The sequence below is a fragment of the Mesoplodon mirus genome (assembly GCF_964341445.2).
Source record: "Mesoplodon mirus genome assembly, chromosome: 8".
NCBI lineage: Eukaryota > Metazoa > Chordata > Mammalia > Artiodactyla > Ziphiidae > Mesoplodon > Mesoplodon mirus.
In genome coordinates, this window is record NC_138984.1 from 81,793,932 (window position 1) to 81,819,113 (window position 25,182).

The following is a 25,182-nucleotide window of genomic DNA, read 5'->3' on the forward strand; positions in this document are numbered from 1 at the left end:
TGAAACAAGAGTCTAAAAAGAGACTCCCAAATAGACAGCCACACGTAGCTTCAACACTTCAATTCAATGTGGAAGCCATGTTCTTTTTAATAATTTATGGAGGGTCAAGTGGATATCTATATAGAAAAAAAATTCACCTTTTCCTCATACCATATAAAAATTTTTGAGTAGATCAAATACTTTTATTTGAAAGGTGAAACAATAAATATTCTATAAAAACATAAGAGAATATTAACAAGCAAATAAGCTATTTCTAAAATAGGACAGGGCTTCCCTGGTGGCGCAGTGGTTGAGAGTCCGCCTGCCGATGCAGGGGACACAGGTTCGTGCCCCGGTCCGAGAAGATCCCACATGCCGCGGAGCGGCTGGGCCCGTGAGCCATGGCCGATAGGCCTGTGCATCTGGAGCCTGTGCTCCGCAACGGGAGAAGCCACAGCAGTGAGAGGCCCGCGTACCGCAAAAAAAAAAAAATAAATAAAATAGGACAGAACAAGCACTGATCATAAAGTACTGATAAATTTGGACCTCTTTAAAATTATGAACTTCTGCTTATCAGAAGACAACATTTTGAATAAAAAGTCAAGCTACAGATGTGGAAAAATAGTCACAATACATATTTCTGACAAATAACTATTATCCAAAAAATATAAAATATATACATTTTAAATATATAGTATTATAATAAAAATAAATAAATTTTATATAATATATAAACTTCTCTCACATTGACTAAAGGTGTTCAAAGGGTACAGACTTCCAGTTATAAGATAAGTAAGTACTGGGGATGTAATGTACAGCATGATGACTATAGTTAATACTGCTGTATGGTATTTGAAAGTTGCTAAGAAAGTAGATCTTAAAAGTTCTCATAACAAGGGGAAAAAATGTTTTTGTATCAATATGAGATGATGGAGTTTAACTTATTGTAGTAATCATTTCACAATATACATAAATCATTGTGTTGTACACAAATTTATACAGTGCTATGTGTCAATTATATCTCAGTAAAACTGAAAGTAAAATAAACTACAAGTTAATAAGAAAAGCCAAATTTTAAAAAATAGGCAGAGACTCTAAGAGGAATTTGCTAAAATAGGATATCTCAATCAACACTAAGTATTTGAAATTAGGATTAACATCATTATTCACCAGTGAGATGCAAGTTAAAATGACAATGAGATACAATTACATCCCAAACAGAAAGGCTAAAATGAACAATGTAGACAAGTTACTTGCTATTGTCTACATTGTTCGTTTTACCCTTCCCTTGTGCTTGACCCAGGAAGCAGAGTTCAGAGGGAGTCCCTCATTTAGGGGTACTCGCGGCATCTCCTCCTCCTTTTCTTCTTGCTTCAGACAGTGGATTCAGTTTGTACTCTCCAAGTGATAATCCTTTTCTTACTTGTATGTACTCTTCCAGATCTACTGCCTATGCTTTGAATGCTTTTAATTCTTTTTAAATTTCTAGTATTTAAAAATTTAAAGGCAGAGTTTTTATTTCTTTGTTTTCTCTCGCATCCCTTCAGTAAACACAAGCAATAGCCTGGTTTTCTGAATGGAATGAAAGAAAATGTATGAGATAGAAGAAAATATATATGTTTTAAAAATATGTATCATAATATATAAGCATTAAAGAGTTTATTTTATCTGCATAAATTGACCGTTAGAAAAAAAATCCATTCACAAGGAAGCTTTTATCTTTGAATTTCAAATTAAATGCCCCTGAGAACCTAGGTCAAATGATTCTCCAACATATATTTTCACGTTTGTAAAACATATGCACAGCATATAAATAGTAGTATTCTCTGAATAAAATAGTTAATTCATTTTTGAAGTTGCCATATGACCTTATTTCCCCAGTACCTATGTGTTAAGCTGAAAGCAGAGGTGCATGTGAAGGTCAGCACAGAATGGGAGAGTGAACTCCTGCATCCAAACTAGGCATGCAGAAGCCACTCTTACAGCACCAAGGATTTGATTGTTGGGGAAGATAACCCTAGAGCAGCCATCCACGTATCTCTTTGACAGAGATTTCAGGGCTGGTATGCTGGATGCTTTTAACTAGGGCACCTCCCAGATTAGGGCCCTGTATACCATAAAGTACTAAAGTTGTGTGTTAGAGGTTACTAGATGTTTATTTATCTACATTTACTTACTAAATGTTTATTTATTTATAAATTATCTCTTTTATTTATAGAACTCAGGGCTGGAATGAATGATGCCTCTTCTAAATTATCTGTGCAGATTAGTGTCATATACCATGAAGTAACGACGACTACATATTCACCAGAACTTTTCTTTTTCTCCTGGGCAAATAGACTACATTCCTGAACCTCTCTTGTTGTCAGAGACTAGGTGCTAGCCACTGGAATACTATCAAAAGCAATGACTGTCGTTTCTGGCCATGTCCTACAAAACCTGCTTCCTACAGGTTTTCCTCCATGCTACTTCCCTCTTCTAGACAATTAGGAAGGAGATGACACACTAAGGCAACTTTGGGAGCCATGGATTGAAAGCCCCAGAGCTGCAGGCAGCCTAGGTACCAGAATAATTTTGTTAACCAAAGATTTCCCACTAAGAAGGTGCATCCACCTAGGTCTGTTGTATGAGCCACAAGTGTACTTCTATTTTATTTGTGCCTTTATATTTTTGGATCTTTTAAATCCAGCTATTAGGATTGCCCTAACTAATTTAAGTGGAAGGTGTGATGGTGTAATGATTAGAAATTCTGTACTCAGCCTAGATTTAGCACTGACTGCTTCTGGGTGGCCATGGACAGGTAACATTACCTCTTAGGACTGGAATTTCCTCATTATGCACGAATGAAATAGATTAGTTGATCTAGGTTATTCTTTCCTGTTCCAACATTATAGAATGGAACATTTTATTACATTGTGTCAACAATGCATCTTTGTATTTCAATGCAAGGACACTATACTATTTGACATTGGTATATAGCTATGTTCCCATTTTTATTTTTAAAGCAAATTTCCAATAACTTTCTAGGGATGACTGTTCACTGCTATCGGTTAAAATTCCAAACTGAACTACCTGAGATGCAAGTTCCCTCCTTTGAACTGATACTTTTTCTAAAAGACTAAGGTCTTTATCATTAGTGTATCTACCTATAAATTTGCTCTTAAATCAATAGGAAAGTAGTACTTATTTATCCAAAAGATAGCATCAGAAAGTTGTTACTATGTTAAAATATTGTTTCTCTCCTACACTGTTTATAACATTGAAGTAAAATGTACTTTTGAGCAAAATCTTTCTGTGCCTGGCCTCTGTGAAAAGGGCATTTTCTTTCTTTTAAAAGTTTGAGTAAAGTTGATTTGACTATTTTTGAGTTATTTGAGGGTCCCCCAAATAAGTTCTTCATCTAAGGGGAAAAAAAAAAAAGATTGCTCAAATTTTTTCAGCTTATGTCATGAAAAAAACCCAGGAAGACATAATGTTACTCTTCGAAGTGTGGGTTTTCTGTATGTATTGTAACTGCAATGGGTGTGAAAAATGGATGTACATCTAATAGAACTGAATTGGCTCAGCTTTATGCTCATTCCTTGCTTTGAGAGGATTTTGAAAAGCGTTCGTTCATGTTACTTTTGACACTTGTGAACTTGACGCAGTTTCGTAGACTGTAATCCCTTCTACTTTGGAAACATTAACCTAATGGATAATTTTAAGTCATCAGCATTATTTAGAACACCTTAACTATTTTAATGTTCAATTATATTCTTCAACATAGTCCTTGATAAAAGAAGGAAAAGATTACTCACATGGGTTTTATAAATTGTGATGTGTCCTTGATTAAAAAGACAACAAGATTACAAATAGTGGAACTGATGACTCTTATTCAAAGCATACAGGGTTGACGTTCAATAAGGTAGCATTACTGGTAAATGAACTTCACTGCTTACATTTTTCCACTGCTTTCCTTTTTCAGAATTAGTACATTTTTCTCTTCAAGTGGAACTTTGGACTTCTCACTAAGGACAGTAGTCATTTTTTTGGCATGGATGTCATTCAATCTTATGGCATTTAGAAATGCTTTTTACCATCTTCCCTAATCTCATAGCTGACAAATACAAAGCCTGCCAAACAAGTAAAATATGAAGAGTAGAATGATACTGAATGTATGTAATGAAATAAATTACTCTGGTCCTATGTATAGTGTTAATTACTGCAACCAATAATTAGAAGCAGGGGAATTAATTCCTTATACTTGCTCAGATCAGAATGACAGGGTATGTATATAAAGTATATTTTTACTCTAATCCCTTCTAGTTAAGACAAGGAAGTTAAATATCTATAGGCCTTTAATTTTTTATTTTATTTTAATGAAAACTGGGAAAATGAGTAATCTTTCCAAATAGTTTTTGCTGTTCTCTTATATAAATCCAACTGAAATTTATTATAAATAATTTGCATCATCAGGTCAAGTTTCACATTTTTAATTTGTTAATCTCGCTCCTTGAGTTTGACTTTAATGAAATAGGTCCCAACTTCTGGGCACTAATCTGTCCCAGATATTTATCATCTCAAAGAAAATATAGCGGGAGAAGAAGATGAAAAGGATACTTTTCACACAGTACTATTTATAAACTGAAAACTCATCCAAATGCTTTTGCTCATTGAATGGTCTACAGATGATATATACATAAGCAGAATAGTCAGAGAGTTAAAGCCTTCTATAGAATGGAATAGAAGAAATCAATGAACAATTTCTTTAATTTTCTGGGCTAGTGGGGAAGGCCTATCTTTAACTGTCAGACTCATTGTCCCCCGGTTAAATGGTAGCATTAAGTCGAGTCATCATGTTGCTTTCCACTGCTGTGTAACTTACTAGAAAATCTGCTTTAAAGAAATATTTACTATATTCCTTTTAAAGAATGACAGCTTATTACTACTAACTCCTGTCAAACAGAATATTTCCCCTTCATTTTGCCCTTGGTAACTCTCCGTGAGCTCATAATCATAAGAGAAAGCAAATAGAAATCATTCCTTCCTGCTGAAGTCTAGAAGTCACACTACCATCAGTCACAGCCATGTGGCAAATGTTCCCAGAGAAGTAGGAATTAAACAAAATGAAGAAGACTCTCAACTAGATCCTTTTAGAGCTCTTATGACTGGATCATTTTCAAATTGCACAGGAAATATATATCATGTGACATTTATAGTCTACATATTTTTGAATATTTTTGTTATTGTGCAAATGTTAGTATCTAGGTTAAACTAGATTTTTAAGTATAAAAGCAATATGTGAGGATGTCAACAAAATCAGATACTGCAGAAGAGTATAAAATTGAAAATCTGTCTTTCCATCCCTATGCTTACTAGTTCTCTCCCCAAAGATAATGGCTGTTATCGGGGTTTTGGGTTTCTTTTTTTGTATCTTTACTGAAATATGTTATATATATACAAACATGTATTTTTGTGTTTGTATAAATAATTTTAGATTAACACAGTCATGCTCTATGGACTCTTACGTAGTTTGATTTTATTGGTTGTGCTCTAAGAACAGTTTGTATCTGGGTATGTTCAGGCATATACTCAAATGAATCTCTCCCTCTCTCTGTGTATGTGTGTATATATATATATACATATATATATACACACACATACACACACATGCATGTGTGTGTATGTGTATATATATGTATATATATATGTATATATATATACAAACACACATGCACATGCATACATATACATTTGTATAATCATGTAAATTAATGAAAGTTTTTAGTGAAAGTTTTCTAAAAGGTCTCAAATGGACTTCATAATATATCAAGACTTCAGTTAACTCAGTCTGTCATATTTTTCAACTAGAGGGAGCATAACTCTCAAATTCATGGAATATTGGATAGATCATAGATTTTAGAATCAGCAGAGAGGTTTATTTAAATTCTAACTTCAAAACTAGTTGTTTGACTTCTCATATAACTTGTTCAATATCATCTACCTTTCTCTTCCCTTTACCATTGTTTAATAAAATCCTGTCTCTAAGGAATAACCCCAATACTGATTCCTCCATGAATTTATCATTAGTTACATAATCCCTCTTCTTTATCTCTTCTCCTCTTGCACTTTACAGATATACCACGTAATTTAGTGCCTAACAATAAATAATGATACTATAGATCCATTTTCTTAGCTTTCATGTTTATCAGAGTACCTTGAATATTGTTGGCTAGCCCAGAGACTAATATATTGATTGAATGATCAAGGAAGCAAGTTAAAATTAAGTCAGTGGATCCATACAGCCACTGGTGCCCCTGTTGGCACATTTAACAACATAGCCAGATAAATCTATTTCTTAAGATGGTTTTCAGTCTGAAAATCACTGCTGTCTTTTTCTGCATTTCTATTGCACATTTCTGAAGATAAGTTGGAGTGTTAGGTGGAATCTTTGCAGTAAATATAGAAGCAATTTGATTTTTAGTCCTTGTCTTATTATCATATTTCTCTGTTAGAGAATTCAGTGCACTAATACAGCCTCAATCACCCTCCAGTGGATGGTGCTTCAGTTTGATTCACTGTTAAATCTGAAGCAGCTCCATAAGTTAGTTTTAGTAGCTTTAGGGAAGCCCATTAGGATTCCTCCTTCTTCAGGTGGTGCTGGGCATGCATAATAAAAAAATTATATTAGTCCCAGAATTTCAGCATTGGAATTTGATTCTAGGAACACTTTGACTCTAGAAACCTGAAAAAAAAATTAGGTCAAGTGGACTGAAAAGGAAGGTCTACCTTGCCTATTTTTGATCACTATAGAATGAAATTGTACACATCTTCTTAAACCTGAAATTGAGTTCTTAGGCCTGGATTTCTTGAGAAATACTTAGATATAGGACAGAAGATAAGGAGACCAAAGAGAGAGAATGAAGGGAAAGGGCAAAAAAAGGTCATTATATTCTCTCTTCTGTGCTTCAGAACCTAAATAATAAAACTGTTATCTTTTACCTTGGTCTATATTTAGAATGAGCAAACCTATATCAGTAATCTTTTAGGATGGTTACATTTCCTAGAAGTGTAAGTGAATACTTCTTTAATCAACTTCAGAAAACATATTCATTACAATGGTTTGCTAAATATTTCCAACCATACCTGGAAGTTATAGTGAGAAGCTCACAGCATGCAGCTTAATGATGTTTTTCCTTAGAAAGCCCATGACTGTATGTGCAGGATTTAAACAAAATTCATCATACATTACTGTCTGGCTGGTGCTGAAGCTCAAAGCAGACACCATCAGTACATTTTACACTGCAGCATGGGCTTAAAAGACAGTCCTCTTTCTTTCAAGTTCCCTCAATATAAGGTGATTCTTGTTTTAATGCTGAATAACTTAATCATCTAAGAAGTTGGTTTTTTAATGGGAAATCAGAACAATTCTCAGTAAGTCATTCTTTCTAATATAATAATATATGTGTGTTTATGATATATGTATGTGAAAATTTGCCTACATATACCTGTCATAGGCTTATTAGGATGATTAGATGAGTTAAATTTAAAGCATTTTGAGTAGTAACTGGCACATGGTAAAAGCTTGTACAGTGATGGTGATGATGATGATGATGCTTTTAGTTGATTTGTAACATCCTTTGTTTTTTTTCAAGATCAAATTCTACTCTATTAAAATATCTAAGAAGCCACAATAATGATCACTAGTTCGTGGGGTAAGAATACATTCAACCACCTTTCATATGTAGTGCAGCCCTACTGCCACTCCTCCCCAGTTTAGGGAATCCCTATTTGGTATTAGGATGAACGTATTATTTTCCAACAGAAGCCATTCCCCATGGTCTAAAGTAGAGTTTTTCTTTCTTTTTCTTTTTTTTTCGGTACACGGGCCTCTCACTGTTGTGGCCTCTCCCGTTGCGGAGCACAGGCTGCAGACGTGCAGGCTCAGCGGCCATGGCTCACGGGCCCAGCCACTCCGCAGCATGTGAGATCTTCCCAGACCAGGGCATGAACCCGTGTCCCCTGCATCAGCAGGCGGACTCTCAACCACTGCACCACCAGGGAAGCCCTAAAGTAGAGTTTTGACACATTGGGAATTTCTAGGAATCATGTTCCCTAATCCAGAAGGCTCTATGTTTCCAAAGTCAATTAGTATCTCAGAGGCTCAGTTTTGGTGTCATGATGATCAGAGTTCAAAGCAGAAATGGAATTATGTTTTCTTTGTGTTTGTGGATAGGAGCCAAATGAAGAATGCCTATTAAAAAACATGTTATTTTTGGAACCTAACTGCAAAAGTAAAAGGTGCACCTTACAAGAAATTCTGCCTGCAATGGGCAGCTGCTTCCCTGAAATTAAGAATAGTATTGCCACTCAGCTCAAGTCCAAGTGGATTGTCAAAGCAGTTCTGTTATTAAGAAGACCAACAGAAACTGTGCTACACATGTAAGGGTCATGTCTAGCTTTTTTTTTTTTTTTAAAGAAGATGTTAGGGGTAGGAGTTTATTAATTAATTATTTTTGGCTGTGTTGGGTCTTCGTTTCTGTGCGAGGGCTTTCTCTAGTTGCAGCAAGCGGGGGCCACTCTTCATCGCGGTGTGCAGGCCTCTCACTGTCGCGGCCTCTCTTGTTGTGGAGCACAGGCTCCAGACGAGCAGACTCAGTAGTTGTGGCTCACGGCACTAGTTGCTCTGCGGCATGTGGGATCCTCCCAGACCAGGGCTTGAACCCGTGTCCCCTGCATTAGCAGGCAGATTCTCAACCACTGCGCCACCAGGGAAGCCCATGTCTACGTTTTTTTTTTTTTTTTTTTTTTCACATCTTTTTGAACTTGCAACAGCTTAAACTTTAGAATGACACTCTGTGACAGGAGGCTGACTGAAATTTAGCGGCAGTAGCCTTTGAAAAGAGACCTTTTCTCATGGTGTTTGATTCAGAAACAGCACAGTGTAGGTCTGAAAATGTCCCATGAAGGGTGATATAAAGTTTAAAAAGCAGTTAAAGGAATATTACCTGAATGAAACAGGGGCATTAACTACAAATGTCCTTTCTTGATAGAGATTGAGGTTAAAATAACCTAGAAAAGGCTTAAACATAAAACAGGAGAATTTCAGTTCACTTGAGCCTTAAAACTGAGGTAAGAAATGAGAAAAATCCTATGTATCTATTTTCCTCCTCAGAGCAGTAATTGATGGTATTATTGCTGTATATTTTATTGTTTGTGTTTTAATTGTCTGTTCTTTTGATTGTTTTTTAATTTCTTGAAAGATAGGAACCATGTGACTACTTGAAACAAGGTTTCACAAACCACAGTGTGCATCTGAATAGCAGACAAATCCAATGCCCCTCAGTGAGCCATCCTCAATAAGTACAGAAGTCGAGAGTAAACTTTTACAAATATTCAGTAGTCGTTTGATGTTGCTACAACACTTAAGCTTGTTATCAGTGGACATATCTTATTGAATAGAGTATATTGGAGATGTTCAACTCTCTTGGTGCAGGCTATGTACTGGTCATGTGTAAAACCATCTATCTGTTCATGACAGATTTGAAATAATAGGGAAAAAAAACCCCATGGTCCACCACCAAGGTGAGTTTAGAAGTACTGCCCTGGAGGATATGAGAGACTCTCATATCCCAAACTAGTTCTATAATAGGGTATGAAATGGCAACATTATTTGTGGGTTTTTTTGCATTCTTTTTTTTACTGAAATATTGTTGATTTACAACGTTGTGTTAGTTGCAGGTGTACAGCAAAGTATACACGTATATACATATATATATATTTTCAGATTCTTTTCCCTTGTAGGTTATTACAAAATATTTTTGGCATTCTTGTGTTAAGACATTTAAGGCTCTTAAAATACGAATTATTTACGGAATGGGTCATAGTAGATACTCCACTGTGACGTTTATCTAACCCTCCGCAATTAAAGGACTTATTTCCCCAGTTTCTGGGTATGTTGATGGCTGGCAGCTGAGTATTTTTTCCTGAAGTTTGCTCTTGGTCGAAAAGACCTGCCTTATCTAATAATATGTCCCCCTTTCAGTCTGAATACAATCAGTATTTTATGAGGGAATATAGCAGGCTGACTCATTGCTTCAGTATGAAACAATTCTTCAGGACCATCCCAGCTCCAGAGCCTTCCATGGCATCATCTGAAGTTTTTGTTGTGACTGTATCACAGCCTACCCTTTTCCTGGGCTCAATCTTATTGCCTTCACATTCCCACAGCTGTTGATTTCAGTAGCACTTCCAAATAAACTGCCTGTATACAAATTTCCACCTCAGATTCTGCTCCCTAGTGAAACCAAGAGGTATCACAATGATTTGTTGAGAGATATTTTCATTTTGATTTTATTTATCAAGATAGCCTTGATAGAGAATAAGCCCATGGAATAATGGAAAACTGAGTCTGGAGAATGATTTTGGGAGTGTGGGGTGGCTGTCTGCTAGTTGTAAGGGGCAGGGTGGCTGGAACTGAGAGCCCAGGTCACCTGGGGCAGGCATGGGGAGGGGACAGTAGCAGAAGGCTCAGGCTTTTAGTTTTTATAGGGAGGGGTACTAGGGATATATACTTTTCTTCTTCATTCAGGGATAACCTTTCTATATATTCACAAATTCAACTTTAACTCATTTTTCATCGTAGAGCTCTGCCTGGGATTTCAGAGCTGGTAGTGGCTCAATACTGAACTGAATCCTGATGCTCACAAAGCACTAAACTCCATTTTAATCATGGTATATAATCTAAGGAACTGGAACTGGGTGCACTAAAACTATTTTTATTTAAAAGGGCTCAAAAGCATTTCTTCTTATTTTAAAAATCTCTAACAATAATTTATTGTCTTATCACATTTCTGTGACTACACCTGCAATTTCTAAATTTAATGATTCCCCAGCTGCTCTAATGGTGAACGATCCTACTAACCAACTCCAGAGGACTTTAGTCACATTATGACTTACTTCTGTGCTATTGCAAGTGTGCTCTTCAGACATCAACATCAGCATCAGCTGAGAGCCCATTAGAAATGCCGAAGGCCTTTTCCAGAGTTACTGAATTGGAACCTGCACTTTAAAAAGATTCCCCGGGTAATTCTTATGCATATTGGTGTTTGAGAAACATTGCTGTATACAACAAAAATTCTCTGGAGTTTTTAATATTGCAGTTTGCATGGCTATACACAACAACCCCGATATTAGAGGCAAGTTCTGCAATGCTATTGTTGTCATTCCCTCTAACCAACTTTCATAGTATTTACTTCATATTAGAAAGTTGGAGAAGGAATGAACTGAAACCAGAATGATAAAAAAAACTGCTGTCTTGCATGATTCAAAATCTTTAATAAGTGAAGACAAAATAGCATATGATATGTACACCTAAAGGAAAAGAGCAACTTATTAGGACACAGTACAAACTCTATAAGATGATTTATAAAAACAAACCTGCATAAACCTACATCCCTTTTCAACCTTATCTTTTGCTACCTTCCACCTCTACTAAATACACACACACACAGTTCTAAACTGCTAAACTGATCTATTTTCAGTTTCATCCTGAGCATTGCATGAGTTGTCTCTTTCTGAAACATTCTTCTTTTCACCTAGAAAATTTATGTTCACATTTTAAATTTCATATTAGATACCATTTCTTCCAGAAAGCCTTCTGTAGCTCCAACAGGATCTGTATTTCCTCCAAATTCTTGCACAATATAGTGAACATCTGATCCATTAGGCCATAAAACTTGGTTTAGCACTGGACCCCACACCCAGCACAGTGCCTGAGCACGTATTTATTGAATAAACAAATGAATAATTTAATATATATAGGAGTATTAGTTTTCCATTGCTAAATAGCAGAATTACCACAAACACAGCAGCTGTAAACAACACATACTTACTATCTTATGGTTTTCATGGTTCTGGAGTACATGCATGGCTTAGTGGGATCCTCTGTAAGGCTATAATCAAGGTGTTGGCTAGGGCTGGATTTTCATCTGGAGGCTCAAGTGGGGACAAATCTGCACCCAAGCTCTCTCAAGTTGTTGACAGATTTCATTTCCTTCAGCTGTATGATTTAGGGCAGCTTACTTCTCCCAAGCCAGTAATGGAGCTAGAGAGACACTGGCAAGATGAATGTAACACTCGTTAAATCTCATACACTTAATCACATATATCCCATTACCTTTCTGCACACATTTAGTTAGAAGCAAGTCACAGGTATTGCTCAGACACAGGGGGAGGGGATTAGCAGAGATGTGTTTATGAGAAGGTAGGGATCATGGGTCTTAAAGTCTGTCCACCTAAAAGTCTGTCCCACTTAAAGTCTGTTCACCACAAAAGGTATTGTTAAAATTTTTATTGGTTTTTGCTGTTATTAACTTTCTAATTTATTTAAAAAGTTAAACTTTTCCAGTATGAGAGGCAAATTAGTGGCCTGTAAAATAATTGTTGGGATATTTTCTCAATTCTGTTCCTTCTTTTTAAGTCTCATTTGGATTATACACCTCTTAATAAACCCAATTTTCTTTCTAGAGATGGCTCCCCTATTCCACTAGATAGCACTGCTTACCTGTCAGATGGGTATAACATTTATCTTTCTGACTTGAGTCTTCAAATATATTTTTCATTTCTGCTAACCTTAGTCAGTAATCAAGTTGTTTGCTAGGCCAAAAATTTATAGCTGGTTGGTAGCTCCATGTAATTCTCATACATTTTTTTTCACTTCAGAAGTTTTATTTTTCTCACATTCCTCTCATTGTTTCTAAAGAGTTGATAATAAGCTGTCAGGTGCCTGTGTCTGTTGAAAGGGAAGAATTTTAAATTTGCCTTTGCCAAAGGTGCACATTTTCCACATGTTGTGGAACTAAACATTTTCCAGATCTGTAGAAATAGTGTAAGTCCTCTTGAAACCCAGTTTAGCTACACTATCCCTTCAAGAAAAAAAGAATCACACCTATTCATTTCTTTAGCAGAATGATAGATACTAGAATAAAGAAAGGTAAGGCTTCCCTGGTGGCGCAGTGGTTGAGAGTCCACCTGCCGATGGAGGGGAAACGGGTTCATGCCCCGGTCTGGGAAGATCCCACATGCCGTGGAGTGGCTGGGCCCGTGAGCCATGGCCGCTGGGCCTGTGCATCCGGAGCCTGTGCTCCACAACGGGAAAGGCCACAACAGTGAGAGGCCCACATACCGCAAAAAAAAAAAAAAAAAGAAAGAAAGAAAGGTAGAATGGATAAGTTTTGATTATTACATTTAAGGAAACAAACTCTTATTTCATTTTTTAGTAATATGATGAATAATTTTTCAAACTGCTTGCATCTTTTGAATGAGATTTTCATATTCATGATAATATTTGTGTGTGTGTGTGTGCTTTAAAGTTTTTCCTCCCTCCCCAGCTTACACTGGCTTCTCAAATAATGGTTTGAATAGAGTTGTGGTTGTTATTGTCAAGGTGGTCACTACTAGAATAACCATAATTAAAAGAAAAAAATTATTGCCAATCTAACCCAAATTTCTAAGGTAAGTACAATTTAAATATAAGACAATATAATATAGAAAGTGGAAAGGTGATCAAACTTAAATGATCAAGTGTGTTAATGTTCTTTAGTTATGTAGAAAGATGGGAGAGATACTAATTTTATATTGCATTAAGACAAGCATTCATGTTAAAAATTGGGGGTAATCACTAAAAAATTCAAGTATAGTTTAGTCTATAAACAAGGAGTAGGGAAAAAGAAATAAAGAAAATTCTTTTAATTCAATAAAAGTCATGAAATATAGAAGAAAATATAGATAAAAAAGCAAATTAGAATTATAGAAATAAGCACAGGCATATAAATAAATTAATATAAGTTGTTTATTTTCACTCAGTAAACTAGAGGCATTATACAGTTAGATTAAAAACAAATCTACATGAGTTATTTTCATTAGATACGCCTAAACTGAATGACCCAGAAAAGGTGAAACTTAAAAGATAGAAAATTAAATTGTTACCAGTATAATCCCATGCCTCTGCCATATCCCCCCGCCTCCCTGCAAAAAATCCCTTGGGACTAGCACTATTAATATCAGATAAAATCGTATTTAAAAGTTCCTTGGTGATGTGACTTATTCTAGGACTGGGGCAGAAAACATACAAGATGAGCCTGGAACATCTGGTAGTAGTACCAAAAATTAAGGAAATGTTAAAAACAAGCAGAGTTCCCTGGTGGTCCAGTGGTTAGGACTCAGCGCTTTCACTGCCGGGTACTGTGTTCAGTCCCTGGTCAGGGAACTAAGATCCTGCAAGCCACGTGGCATGGCCAAAAACAATAAAATAAAATAAAAATAAAAAAGTAAAAACAAAACAAAAACTTCATGAAATAGCAAAATAGATAAAGCAGTATTGGATTATTACCCAAAGTATAAAATAAATATCTATGAGTCCAAACTGATATAAATAAATGACTGACTAAATAAATGAGGGCGAAGAGACAAATATTTCATGCAGAAAACTCCAAATTATGTGGATACTCCACCCTGAAGGAGGGGAGCATTAACTTCCCACTCATTAAGTATGGGCTGCACGTAGTGACTCCTTTTCAAAGAGGGCAAAGTGGAAAGGAGGGAAAAGAGTAACTTTACATTGGAGAATTCTGACAAAAACTACCTCAGCCAAATGATCAAGGTCAATATCAACAGTCAAATTCTGTTGAGAATGGTGCTTTGCTTCTGTCGTTTTCCTCCTCCAAACTCATAATGCCAGTCTTATCAAGAGAAATATGTCAGACAAATTACAACGTGGAAGCGTATTATTATATACCTGAGCAGAATTCCTCAAAACTGTCAAGGTCATCAAAATTATGGAAAAATATGAGAAACTGTCACAGCCAAGGGACCATTATATTTCCAATAATTGTTTATAACTTTTACCTTTTCTTAAAATTAGCACACAATTAACTAACAAGACCATGTATTCTGGTTAACACAGCACCCTGTGTATTAAGGTTCTCCAGAGAAACAAAACCAATAGAATTATATATACAGGGAAAGAAATTTATTATAAGGAATTGGCTTACATGATTATGGAGGCTGACAAGTTCCAAGATCTGCAGTAAGCAAGTTGGAGACCTGGGAGAGCTGATGCTGTAGCTCCAGTCTGATCCCAAAAGCCTGGAAACCAGGAGAACCAATAGTGTAGTTCTAGTCCAAAGGTCAGCCAGCTGGACACCCATTTCAGTGTGAGTCTGAAGGCAGAAAGAAATGATGTCCTAACTCGAAGGCAATCAGACAGGAGGGAAGGTCTCTTACTTGGGGGAAAGTCAGACTTTTGTTCTGTTCAGGCTTTCGATGAATTAGATGGTGCACACCCATGCTAGGGAGGGGAATCTGCCTTTATTTAGCCTATCTATTTAAATGTTAAGCTCATCTGAAAACACCCTCACAGAAACAACCAGAATAATGTTTGACCAAATATCTTGGCATCCAGTGGCCCAGTCAACATATAAAATTAACCAACACACCTGATTTTTACAAAGCTTTTGTCTATGCCACTAAAAGAGTACTGATTTTCAAAAATTTAATAAAAAATGTACAGTACATACCACTCTACTATTGGCACACTATAATTAAAGGATAATTAATGATCATTAAGTTTTCTCACATTGTACTCTAAATATCTAGAAGTTCTACCCAAAGGAAATTCTCCATAAGTTTAGAACCCTATAATAAGTTAAGATTGTTTTCCCTTATGATCTAGTATCTGGCTTTCTCACAACTATCCATGTTAATCTACGTTCTATTGACATTCACCTCTAGACTGGCCATGTTCTGGGACTGGCTTGGATCAAGTGAGTTACAAATATGGGGATCCTGAAAATGACTGCTTGTCAATGTGTGCTAGTGGTTACTGTTTTGTTACAGTGAACTCTCTTGCAATTACTGTGCTTTAATTAATTTATCTTAACCTCTTTCTTGATTACATACACCACTCTTACTGCCTGCCTCTGTGTTCTCCTAGGTCTCACCTGCCACTGTGTCTATCCCTTGTCCTTTCTTTCTAACTCTAACTTATCTCAGTTGATTCTGGTTTACTCTCAAGTTTCTCAAATATAATGATGAGAATATTAGGAAATCAACAATAAAAGGAAACTTATAGGCTAGGGTAAACTAGATCCTAGTATATAATTAGCACTGAAAACCATTTTACAAGTCAGCCAAAAAACTGAGTTTTATGTTTGCTTTTTTTTTTCATAAAACAAAGAGATTTCCTTTAGAAGTAGTGCCCTTTGTGCTGTCTTGGATTATGACTTCTTTCTTACTAGTAATATGTAATGGTTTTGAGTACTAGACTTAATTTCTGTTTGAAATTTACTGTGAAGTATTTCATCTCAGTAGACTTCAAGTGCACACAGAAATTCATGGAGCAGTCATTTACAGTATTTGGTATCCCAACAGTTGCATTCTAGATATGCAAATACAAGAAGATACAGAAATATTTATGGATGAGTTTCACACAGCTGGAATCATATCAACAACTGAAAGGATGAAGAAGATTGAAGCTATATATCTTCCAGTTTCAGCAAACCCACACACAGTTATAGGACAAGTAGAGCCACTTCATCCATTTTGTCAAGACGTTATCTAGTCTGTCCCAGTGGCTTCTGGAGAGTCTTAGACATTCTAGATTGATAGTTTTCTATCCTATCCTTCAGCTGTGTCTTCTGATACTGCTGAAAACTCATAGGTTCTAAATTGCTGACTCTCAGTAAAAGGTAATCCTTAGCTTCCACTGATAAAATGAATAATTTTCCTTACTTGTATGACCTTGAATTCAGTGCATTTTTTTTGGTAGGAGACCTAGTTATGTCTTCCTAGGGACTGGGCATATTTGTTCTCTGTCAACCGTAGAAATAGAGAAGAGTTGTTTACTATGCTCTTCAAACCATATGCCCTTAGGAATTTGAATGAATTATAAAACTTTCCTCTGTCATTTAACATTTATACTGATTTATTTAATCTTAAGTATATATATATATATATGGCATCTGATTTAATATTACAAAGACATTGTTATAATATTTGCTATAAGGACATGATATTTGAAAATAACCATCAAATGCAGAAAAGAGCGATAAAGGCCTATAAAATGTTAGTGTTAGAAGTAATACTCCTCTGTCCATCATTTGATCATAATGAATAAACTGAGGCTCAAAGGGTGAAGTGGCTTGCCCAAGGCCTTGAAGCTAATTAGGAAGAAGTAGAATCCTGGCCTCTTGACTCCTATGACAAACACTTTCTAGGACACTGTGCTGTCTCAGGCATTTATACTTCAGAAAAAAAAAAAAGTTCTTAAAAAAGAGGAATCTTCTTAATAGATGAAGTATGAAGCTAATCTTCTGAATGAGTTATGCCTTTTGTCAATATCATATTCTATTTCTGAAAATTAGCTAGATAATTAGCCCTATAGTAAGATTAAATTCTAATTAATATCTAATTAGCAAAACTATCTTGATGGGCTGTCTATATAATGGTCAGAGTGCTTTGAGCTAAATACACAGAATGATGTTGTTTGGCCCCCCTGACCTACCATAAAACCCTTTCCTTTCCCCTTGTTGGTCTGGGCCCAAGTTCAGCTTTGGTTTGTTCTGGGTTCTCCCTTATTTGAAGTGTTATTATAAGTCACCCACTATCCAGAAACAATTAAAAGTCTAACTCGGAGGGGGAGTATTAGTAATGGTCTGTGGGGTCACATTCATCTCAGTAGACACAGCACCACTACCCTTTCTGTAAATAAAATTAATTTCACAAATTTGAAATTGATTTTTTAAAGTTAATTTATTTATTTTTATTTTTTTGGCTGCATTGGGTCTTAGTTGCAGCACACAGGATCTTTGTTGAGGCATGCAGGATATTTTGTTGCAGTGTGTGGGCTCTTCGTTGTGGCACGTGGGCTCCTCTCTAGTTGTGGCATGTAGGTTTTCTCTTCTCTAGTTGTGGCGTGTGGGCTCCAGAGTGCGTGGCCTCTGTAGTTTGCATCATGCCGGCTCTCTAGTTGAGGTGTCCGGGCTCAGTAGTTACGGCACATGGGCTTAGTTGCCCCGTGGAATGTGGGATCTTAGTTCCCCGACCAGGGATCGAACCCTGCATTGGAAGGCAGATTCTTTACCACTGGACCACCAGGGAAGTCCCAAAATTTATTTTTTTAAAAAACGTAGAATAGATTCTTATTCTCCTACCTTAAACTGTCACCAAACCTCATAGGAGGTATGTATATTTTTATTATTTTTCTTCCTTTGTAAGAGAACATTGATATCAGATGTATACAATTATATGTTGCTTTAAGAGAAGAGGATTAATCATCACTTGGAAAAAGGAACAGATGAATAATGATAAGAGATGGCATTTACATATCCATTATTTAGATTAATTGTGATAACAATGCAATATGAAAAATACATATGTTCTGTGCAATGGTAACTATGAAAAATATTATATAAGTTCACTTTTTAATTTTATTTTTCTACTGTCCTCTCCCTGTGAATTTCCACTATGAATCTACAATATCTTTGTGTTCCAGTTGCTAAATGGTTCACTAGAGAATTTTCAGAGCCTACAAATGTTCCATTTCTGTCTTTCGTTGAATTAGACTCCTCATTGATTGATACTTAATTATATAATCATAGCTTTTTAACATAGACTTTGTTCATGTTTCAGTTATAGGTTAATGTTTAAGTCATTGAATAATTCAGGACATGAGTTTTCTTTTCATGAAGTTGTCAATAAATCAAGGGCACTGTTTAGAAATGTCTAAAGAAGACAACTTTTATAATATTATGCATCTATTACGGTATAGGGATTAAATTTATAGTCACATGGGACACATCACTGGGAATACAGTGTTGTTAAATAATGTTATCATCCTCATAAAGTATGTATTTTTCAGCTGGGTACAACTTAGGAGGATTCAATATTTATGATCTTTTAGGCTAGAGGTGCAGATGTACATTAAAATTGTGAGGGAACAAAGGAAACAGGTCTTCAGGTAGTTTCACGTTAACACAGTAATCACATGCAAAATAAATGTGTTTTAGTTCAGTGTCAACAAAACGTCAGGAAGCTGCCCAAAAGAAAGTAATTTACTCACTTTAATAGATATTCAAGAATAAAGCACCCTCCCCAACCCTCACATCCAGTAAAGAAATGTACAGATCATTGGGAGAATTTGAACTTGTGATCCAACAGAACTCAAAAACACAGACTTTGAGAACATGGACTCAGGAGACAGAATCAAGTCCTGGCACCACCACTATTTATGATATGTATGACTTTAATCAAGTTACCTGATCTCTCTAAGCCTTAGTTTTCACATATATAAAAGGAGGGTAATAGAAATTTCTCAAAGGTTAATGTGTGCTTAAAATGAAATGACACGAAGTGTTTACCGTAATGCATGTTCAAGTCATTTTAACTATTATCACATTTATTTAGACTAATGTATTCAATATGATCGGTGACATTGTATCATTAGTCTTCTGGTCATTTCAATCCATTTGATTTATGTTAGTACAGTTAAAATCATAATGTTCTAAGCATTCGGGGTCCCTAAAGGCCTGTATTATATAACTTATAAGAAGTGGTTGGCTGTCTAGAAGGAACCCTGTCATTCTATGGTAATTTCATCTGCAGGATCTTTTCTGTCAGCGAATCTCCACAGAGAATGTGTCTGACCCTGCCAAAAAAATAAAGCAAAACAGGACAAAAATAAAGTCTTTTAGGATTCTCACAACACTCCCCTAAAAGAGACTGATTTTCCTCTAGAAAGAGACATTTGCATAGTATTTATTTTCTGGAGAAAATAGTGTATTATAACAAGTATCTACACTTTAGCTGAAATAAACCATTATTCAATATCACTATATGAGTGGTATAAATATGAATAATATAAATGGCAATAACCTCTTCTACAAATGAAAAACTCTATAGTTTCTATTGGATTTTCCCATTATTTACTTCATTTGATACTCAGTATGGATCTTCAATTCCAGCAACTATAAAGATGAATAAGATATCTGGTCAAAGTTACATGGATTGAAAATCAATGACTCAGACCCTAATCTCTGCTTACATTCACAAGTACCTCAAATGTAGTTATTCCTACTGAACAGAATGGGTGACCGCTTCTTATAAACAGATGGAAAGCTAGTATAACAAGCAGCAAAACATTGTACAACTTCTGTAATTATTTCAGTGATAATTTTCTATTATTTAACAAATCATCTAATATAATCTTACTGACAGGAGATAAAAATAGCATAATGGGAATAGTATGGTTTAAAAATCAGGGAGTAGATTTGAAATTCTATTTTCTCTTTCCCTAATTGTATCAATACTTGCAGAATGCCTTCAATGGGCACCAAGGTTATAAAGATGAAGAATAGGAATGTGTCCTTTGCTCTAAGGGAGGTCCCAGTCTGGTCAGGAAAGTAGACACATGAACAGATTATTTTAATAAAATATGGTAATTGCTACGATTGACACATGGCCTGAGGGTTACTGGAGCCCAGCAGTTGAGATACTTGCCCTGTCTAAGGACTTGAAGAAGTTTCTGGGAGGAAATGATGCTGGAATTAAGCCCAAGTCTGAGTGAGCATATACCAGGTGAGGAAAGATAGGAAGAGTATTTCTGCATTAACCAACTTATGTAAGCATAAAGCAGATAATACATTTAAGGAAAAAGCATGTATACTACCAGAATATAAAGGACAAAGAAGAGAGAGTGGAAGAATGGAACAGGAAAAGTAAGCAGGGCTAAGTGATGAAAAACTTTTGTGCCGAACTTTTGTGCTCAATTCTGACTATGATGGGAGCAAGCCTATGAAAGGACATTAGAGGAAAAACTAGTGAAATCAAGTAAGTCTCTAGTTTAGATAATAGTATTGTATTAATGCTGATTTCTCAATTATGTACATTAATATTTGGGGAAGCTTGAAGAGGATTGCTATTTTTTTAACCCATGGTTATTTTGTAGCTGAAAACCAAATTCTCCCATTTTTTGAAAAAGAGGACTTTTTGCTTGCAACAAATAGCTTGTGGGCTATTCAATCCATTAGTGATTTAGAAAAAGTAGGGTCCTAATTATGACTTCCTCTGGTATACATTATTTCTATAACATTTATAGAATATAGAAGGAAAATTCTAGGGGGAATTTTATAGAGAATTTCAGAGAAATTCTAAGAAAATAGTCTGCTTTGCTAAAGAGATAGCTTCATAATTAAAGTGTATGACTACATAACACCTTGCCTTGAAGAATTTCAAAGAAATTTGTCAGTTAGTTAACGACATGGATACTACCAAATAAAATAGCAATCGCAGTAATGAAACTTTGGATTTCATATAGATAATTAGTACGTCTTTTCTGTCTATCAAGAGTGGTAACATTACTAGGAAATTCCTAATTAAGGGGGGGTGAATGGAGTGATCAAATCATTTATTCATTTTGTGTGCATTTATTCACTCAACAAGAATGTTTTGTGTCTACTGTGCTTTGAGCACCATGTTAGGTTTTCATGATCATGATCAGAATATACTCAACGTCTGTTCTACCCTGATCAAACACAAAAATAGTCCTTGGATTGCAGGTACATCCGCAAGCAACAGAGGCTAGTGTAGTCATGTTCAGTCTCTTAGGTTCAAACATCTGCTTAGAAATTTATTCCAGAAGAAAACCTTTGTTCTCGTTTGCTGTTCAGTCATACTTCAAAGTAAATCCAAGTCCTGTATGAGACATACATGAATAATAATTCGGAATTAATTTATTTTACATAACCCTCATTTTCCAATACATGGTTTCCTCTATATCCTGAATGGTACACAATAAATAATTTAAAGTTAAATAGAACACTGACTCTGCATAAAATGAAGATAAAGTTAGCTCTCATGAGTAGAGTAGCTGAGAGATATCATTTGCTATTGATTGCTTCTAAAATATTAAGGAACCCTATTCCCAGAATACATAAAAGGAATAAAGTTAGGCAGAGGAGAGAATCATTTTTCCTGGCAAAGATGATAACTGTTTCCTAAGTTGTTGCATGCACTGAGGGAAAAACCTAAACCTTTCACTTGAAAGGCATGATTTTGCAGTTGGTTCTTATTCTTGGGCATGCTTGCTTGTGCCCATTTGTGAAGAAAACTGTATTTGAAACAATGCATCTGTGGGAAAGGACATGGCAGAATTATTTACTAAAGAATCATTTTTCTAGTTTGTTGATTATATCCACGAAAATAATAGAATCAAAGAGTCAAAAACTGATCATAGAATGCTGGTGCCATAAGGGACGCAAACATCACCTAGATTGATTCTCTGCTGTCAGAATTGAGGATACTAAGATAAAATTATAGTTCATTACTGGCTAAGGATAATCTAGTAAATACTGACGACATCGGAACTGGGCTACACTATATCTCAAAATTCATTTTGTAAAAATATTCTGAAAATATTAATTTATCCTATTAGGTAACTGTGGCCTGTGACACCATCAGGATTACTGAAAATATCCTGGTCGTTGTATTTTGGGGAATATTAAACAAAGTTCAATTTGGAATGCATATGCCTATATTTTTTCTAATAGTATATGTAGTAGTTCATTGATGATAAGTGGATAAATAGGTAGATATACATACATACATATATACATACAAAGAAGTCAGTGCTAACACTATGGATATTATCTCTTTTTAGGGATGAATATCCTTGAAAATGAAGTTAGTCTTCTGCTATATTTAAATAACCTGTAGCATTTAAATTGGCATATAGAAAATACCATCTGAAAATAATAATATCAATTATAAATTACTTAAAGTAAAATTTAATTTTAGTGTCCTCCCTACAAGTCCTTGGCTAAAAAGAACAAAACTGACATATCTGTGTTGAAACTTTTTTTTGTAGCTATCTTCTCTTTTGATTTAAGCCCTGATGAACAAATTTAGTATGTAAAAAAGGCATGAAAGGCCCAGATAATACACTGAGTAGATTATATACATAAATAATTTCACATAAACAGGAAGGATGAATAAATATTTTAACATTGAATACTATTCACCTTTTTATAGTAAAGATGAAAATATTTGTAGCTCCAGTATTATGAAAATCAGTAGTGTGCCCTCTTCAGAGATTAGTTTTGTTATTTTCATTCTCCAAATAAGAAATCTCTTTGGAGAAAATCCATAATCTAGCATTATAGAGAGAATTTCTGTGCCTTACACCTGGGAGCAGAAAGCTCTATGTTTCTAATATTGGCAGAGATGACAACCACCACTTAGACTCAAAGCATGGTGTGCCATTTTCCCAGCCTCTCTTTCTTCTCCTAGAAAATTCATTTGTTCTTTCTTAAAATCTTTATGATGGCAATCAATTTCACAAAAATCTGAAAATGCATATTTTTGCAGATGAAAATATTCTGGAATATCTAGAAGAAATAAGAGCTAAAAAATTGGTGATTAGCTTCAGTTGAGTAGAGTTAAGGGCCTGAACTCTGCTAAGAGGCTATTTGACCTTTCTGTATATTCTTTTTATCAAGTCTCTGGGACCTGGAAGTGAAGGGAAATTTGAGTATCCCAAGTCAGCAAAGGTTTATTAACAAGACAAATTGGAGTAAATCACTGGAAATCACAATACTGCTTCTGATACGTACAGTAAACAGCTTCCATATAAAATATGATAGCAAGTATCTTCTCTCAGCTCAGAGAATATAAGGGAAAATAATTTGGATAGAGCAATGTATTATCAAAAGTCACTAATGATTATCTTCGATAATATATTTGCATTCTTCACAAATATCATTATGTCAGGACAAAATACACTGAATCCCTGATTTCAAGTAGGCCTCTGCGTTCGACTACTACCCAGATCTTGGTTTCTAATACCATTCTCCAAGAAAAGGAACCAGAGATCCTTGGAGAACTGGCTGACTCTAAGACTGTGGTAGGAAAATGACAAGATGAACCTGGAGCATTTTATAGTGCCAAGAAGTGAGGAAGTATCAAAGGAAAAACAGACAAAAAACACTCACTGGGAGAATGTCAAAGGTGCACAAGAGCCAACTCAAAATGTTCCCAATAGTAAAATCTGAAGCAATTTGAGCAACAAAATAACCCAGACTATAGAATGAATATCCATGAGTCCATACGTAATAAATAAATTATTAAATTAGTAAGCGGGGGAGAAGAGAAAAATATCTCATGCAGGAGAATTCTAAATTATTTCCATAAATACTTCATCCTAAAGGAAGGGGAGTATAACTCTCTACTTCTTAAGTGTGGGCTGTGCATAGTGACTTCCTTCCAAAAAGGATAGTATAGAAAGGGGAAAAAAGAATAACTTGAAAGTAGAGAATTCTGACAAGCACTACCTCAGCCAAGTGATTACGGTCAGTACCAGCCATCAAAAATCATACTGATAGCAAGTACTTTCAATAAGATATGATGAAAATGTCATTTTACCTCTCTGATCTTTCTCCCCCAAACTCATAACCCCAGTCTAATCATGAGAAAAACATCAGACAAGTCCCAGTTGAGGGACATCCTATAATACCTGACCAGTACACCTCAAAACTGTAAAAGTCATCAGAAACAAGGAAACTGTCATAGCCAAGAGGAGCCCAAGGAGTCATAACAACTAAAAGTAATGTGGTATCTTAGACAGTCCTGAAATAGAAAAAGAACGTTTGTAGGGCTTCCCTGGTGGCGCGGTGGTTGGGGGTCCGCCTGCCGATGCAGGGGACATGGGTTCGTGCCCCGGTCCGGGAGGATCCTACATGCCGCGGAGCGGCTGGGCCCGTGAGCCGTGGCCGCTGAGCCTGCGCGTCCCGAGCCCGTGCTCCGCGGCGGGAGAGGCCACAGCAGTGAGAGGCCCCCATACCGGAAAAAAAAAAAAAAAAAAAAAAAAAAAAGAACGTTTGTAAAAACTAAGGAAATTTGAATGAACTATGCATTTTAGTTAATAATAATGTATCAATATTGGTTCCTTAACTATAAGAAATGTACCATACTAGTTTAAGATGTTCATAATAGGGGAAACTAAGTGTGAGGGTATATGGAGGCTGTCTGTACTATCTTCTCAATTTTTTCTGTAAATCTAAAACTGTTCTAAAAAATAAAGTCTTTTATTCTAAAAAAAGGTTTCCTAGCATAGTCTATGATAAAAAGATGGATAAATGTGAGCCTAAAGACAAAAGGCCAGGAAATTCTACT